The sequence below is a fragment of the Nyctibius grandis genome, chromosome 19 (genome assembly GCF_013368605.1).
Source record: "Nyctibius grandis isolate bNycGra1 chromosome 19, bNycGra1.pri, whole genome shotgun sequence".
Taxonomy (NCBI): domain Eukaryota; kingdom Metazoa; phylum Chordata; class Aves; order Nyctibiiformes; family Nyctibiidae; genus Nyctibius; species Nyctibius grandis.
In genome coordinates, this window is record NC_090676.1 from 7,183,897 (window position 1) to 7,188,691 (window position 4,795).

Genomic DNA, 4,795 nt, shown 5'->3' on the forward strand with positions numbered 1-4,795 from the left:
TACCAGCCAGTAAAGCAGAATTGTTGCATATTTTGACTTGCGTTCCTAGATGCTTCTCAAAAAGCCTGTCGTTAAGAGTTAATGTCTCCTGTACCTGGCTTTGACTTCCATATATTTTACTAAAACAAAAAATGAAAAATTTTGCACTGTTTGTTTTGCTCTCTTCCCTCATACAGCAAATGAGGGAAGAGAGCAAAACCTAGAAACTCTTGTTTTTTCATTATGCAACTTGAGATGTTCCAGTTGTATGTCTTAGTTCCTGTATATGGGACCTATTTTTAATGTCTCTGTAAACTGGCAATGTAATGAAGTGCTGTGTATCAGGAAATTGTACACTATTTACTTTTTTTCCTGTTCATAAGCTGAGCCATATGTACATAATCTAGATTTTTGTTTTCCTAGTTTTGCACTTTTATAGCCTATTTTTTGAAGATGAATTCACTTGGAAAATGGTTAATCTATTTTTTTGCGTGATCTTTCAATGAGTCTTATAGAATGCATGCTGTAACTATCATCTGTGTACCTTACGGGGTTCTGTGATTAAAATGTGCAGGGCTGGTTTTTAAGATGTTTCAGCAAACAGACCTAAGACTTGTTTGTTTTTAATTTCCCTTCATGCTGGTACAGTTTCCCTCAAGGCTTTTTTTGGTAGGTATCTTGGGGTTGGAATGGAAAAATGGACATGAAGACTCTTTCATGGCAGCACAGCCCTGTACTTCAGAATACACTTTGCCCATCAGTATTAACTATTGGGATACTACTGGTTTTGTATGTTTCTTTGGAAATAACAGTGCATATATAGAGGTACAAATTGTTGATTTTTTTTTTTTTTTTGTTTATGTATTTATTGCATTCCATTTGGTTTTATTTTAATTGTTGAAACCGGAAGTCGTCAAGGGGTAGGCACACATTACTCATTTAATTTATGATGTATTTCACTTTAGTTGAGTATATTATTACATGTGGATGTAAATATAGACTTCGGTGTTTTGCAAAATCAGTTTGTGTGTCTTGCTTTTACAGCTTAAAATGAGTTGCCTGGAATTTCATTTTCACTTGACGTTTCATCATACTCGCACCACTGAGTGAGGGGGAGAAGGAGAACCTGGCGATAACCAAAACCAAATTAATGCCCTCTTCAGTTGCTTATATGAAAATAGTCACTTCCCAGAAAATCCACCTGTGAGGCTTAAGAGGAGAACCCTTAAAATAATGGAGGAAACCCTTTTGTTTCTTCTTTCAGTTACTTTCCTTCAAGAAAGGAAATGGAGTTATTGTATGCATTCTTTGTGGTAATAAAATTGAGGGAAGCATGGGGTGGGGTTTTGTGTGTGTGAGGCTTCAGAATTTGTATGGGCTTAAACTATCTTTGAAACCAAATACGTTCTGAAATATGTCTAGATCTGATGTGTTCTTGGAACTCAACTGTGGTGTCAAACCTCACCAGCACCTCCGACCATCTCTCAAAACTAGATTATGAGCCTGGAAGACAGCTCGAAAAGACTTGTCAAAGGCAACTCATCCACAGCAGAAAGGGAGCTCATCAGCTCCCCAATATAAATCAACTGCATTTAAGGGCACTTATGTGAGTGACCACAGCCTCACTAACATCACAGGTTAAGGTTTTGATTTCTGTGCTAGGCTGTCACTTGTTGGCATGGTAAGGTTTGCAGAAGTAGATTAAACTAGTTTCTTGACTAAGTAAAAGCAGTGCTGTTGGGGAGGAAAAGATCAAAGTGAGAGCTTAAGAACAAACTTATGAGATGTCTGAATCTATCACTTGCTCTGACAAGAGCAAGTTCTTACAGTGCTTATGGTGCACGAATGAGGGGTCTTGGAGCCTTGCTACTGAAGAGCCCTGAAGGAATTTCTGTGCAGTGCTGAATGATGATGTGGTTAGGATGCAAGAAATAAGCGTGAGTTTTGCAAGTCATCTTTGTTCTTAAGCATGGCTTTCCTTTGGTGCCTCGTAGGAGTGCTAAGGGTCCTTCTGTTTACCTTTAGTAGTTACAAGTAAGCTAGACTGGCTTAAAGACAGTAGATGTGTATTCCAATGACTTTAGTATCAGATGACTGCATTGCCATACAGATTTGAGAGCTATGCTAGATGTCTGAGTGAGAGGGAGATGTTAGATATAGATACAGAACCTGTACAAGGATATTCAACTGAAGGCTGAAAAGTCTTTTTGGCTTCAAGTCTCTTGCATCTTCAAATAGTGTGGGATTTTGGAGGTGTTTTTTTCAGTGCCACCGTGTCTGTTTTGTCATATAATTGGTTTCTCAGTTGTGAGCTACGTTAATATTGTTAAACTGCACACACACCACCTCCCCTATTCCTTTGAGAGAAAGGTTATTCCAGCCTAAGTTGGGTTACTTGAAAGGTTGAGATCCTCTTTGGGGGAAGAAGGCCAAAACCAAAAAGAAATGGAGCCAGTGAACAAACCTAGGGTGGCTTTTCACTGTTGGTGTTGATAAAGCTGCTCTAGTTGAGGGGTTGGGGAGGTGTGCTCCCGACTCCGTGGTCTGCTCTGCTTTCTGCCACCCTCGTGTCAATGAAGCCCTGGGATAACTGGTTTGTGTAATAACCTGTGGAGTGCAGGGTTCTGTTTGTTGCCTCCAAGCAGGGTATCAGAGGACTTTGAGAACTGTCTAAAACACCAGAAGGCATAACTGAAATACAGTGTTTCTCTACAGTGACTGTAACTGTTCAGATCAGCATTATAAACACTTGTTTGAGGGATCTTCCTCCTATGCTTTTAGTGAATTACCAGTTAAGATACATAGTCAGACTATGGTGTGTCTTGAAATTATGAAGAAGCAACACTCATTTTCTCTTATGAGGAAGATCTAATATTAAATCACAAACCAGTTTCTTCTTCCCCTTTGTGAAAGAGGAAAATATGTAAGTGCGTTACTGAGCAGATTTCTCTGTTCATTTGCACACACTTAAGAAAAGTGCATTTAATTAGGATTAGCAAGTCTCTAAATTGCAGATGGTTCTCAGGGGAAAAAATAGTTATGAGTGCATTCATGACATTAAAATCAGTACATTTAATTCAATTTCATCTTAATATTAATTTGTAACATCTGAAGTAGTAGTTCCTACAGAAGATATTCATATGACTTAGGATTACTGGGGAAAATGAGATCTAGCATTTCCAAACATGCTACAGCATGATTACCGTGTGTAATTATGCAGATTAAATACATGCTAATTACAAAAGTGCCCATTTTGACATGTATTGTTATCTGTAACAAGGGTCGGTTAAATGATACGCGGTTTTATTTAGTTTGAAGTTCATTATTGATAGATACTGAGCCCAGTATTGGGTCATGTGTAAAACATTGCAAAAATCAGTAGCTGCTGGTGTACATGTGACCCAGAGACAGCAGGCTGCTGGCCTGAGTGTGGTGTTACAAAACAAGGAACTCTGTCTTGTTTAACACTTTTCAGACTGCCACGTTGGCCTCTGGTCTGACCGCGGATCTGTAAGTACGCCATCGCTTTCTTTGAGTTGAATGTAAAGGCGTGGTATCTTCCCAGATCATCTGTTCTTGATTTTATTATTGGCTTAGTTGAACTGAGCCTGATCTGCTTAGGGCAGATATGGCAGCTTCATATTCCTTCTGTATATATTCGTTTGAAAGCAACGGAGCATACTTCGCTCTGGGTCCTTCTGCAGGACAACGAAGCTTGGAACTGGGGAGCTCTGGATTTCGGTAATATCGCTCCCTCTAGCAGTTTCCTCCCCTTGTTTCCCCTGAGGTTATCCCTAGCTCCCTACATGCCAAATACCATCGCTGTCGGCTTCCAGGCTGAGCCGGGCTCTGCAGCCTCCAGGACTTCATCACTTCTCCCGTTTAATGCTTCACAAATGCCTCCCAGCTTCTGTAAGATGGGGAAAGGCCGTTCCCCTCAGCCTGTGCGTGAAGCACTCCTAAAACAGTCATTGTTGCTCCGGTTGCTTGCTCTTATGAATGGTGGAAGCTCTAGGGTGGACAAAGGGTGGCTCTCAACAGCGTTGTGCTCAAGAGATGATGCGGAAAAGGCAATCGCAGCAGCGTGTTTCCTCCTCCCGGTGAGAGCTTGGCGTGTGCGTGGGCATTAGATGGCAGTGTTAGCAAGGGAGAGCCTCCCACTCCCAGCTGCGGCGAGAGCTGGGCTGAGGGTGCTGTGGATCTTACGGCCAAGTTTACTTTAGAGTCGTAAATTAATTAGCAATTGCATAAAAGTAGATAACGATAAAACAAACACAGAGCTGCCCCAGAATAGACCACACACGCAGCAAGATGTTGACCTGTTTAAATAATCTGCGTAGCAGAAATCACAGTTTTCTGTGACTTCTGGTTACAGAAAACTTCACCGACAAGTGGGATGGACCAAAGGAAATCTGCAGATGCAGAAACGTTATCTCCGATTTTCTCTTTTTGCCCTATCAATATTTACTGAAATGTGTTGCTACAGAGCAGATTTAGTGTGCAGTTTAGCTGCTGGCTACCATTATTTTTGACTGCTCAAGATTTTTTGATTAATTAAATGATGCATTTAATAATGTGGTACACCACTATGAGACAGACATTTCTCTGAGTGAATCTTAGGTACAAAACTATTTGCATGAGCAAATCTGGTCTAATAAATAATTATGGAACACTTTGGCATTTAAAAGTCATTTTACACAGATAAAATGTTTTCATTAATCCTCTATGAAAGTCATGACCTAATTACTGATTTTTTTGTCTTGTTGAATAATTACTTGCAAAGAACCTGTCTGTGATTTCATCCCTCCATCTTTGG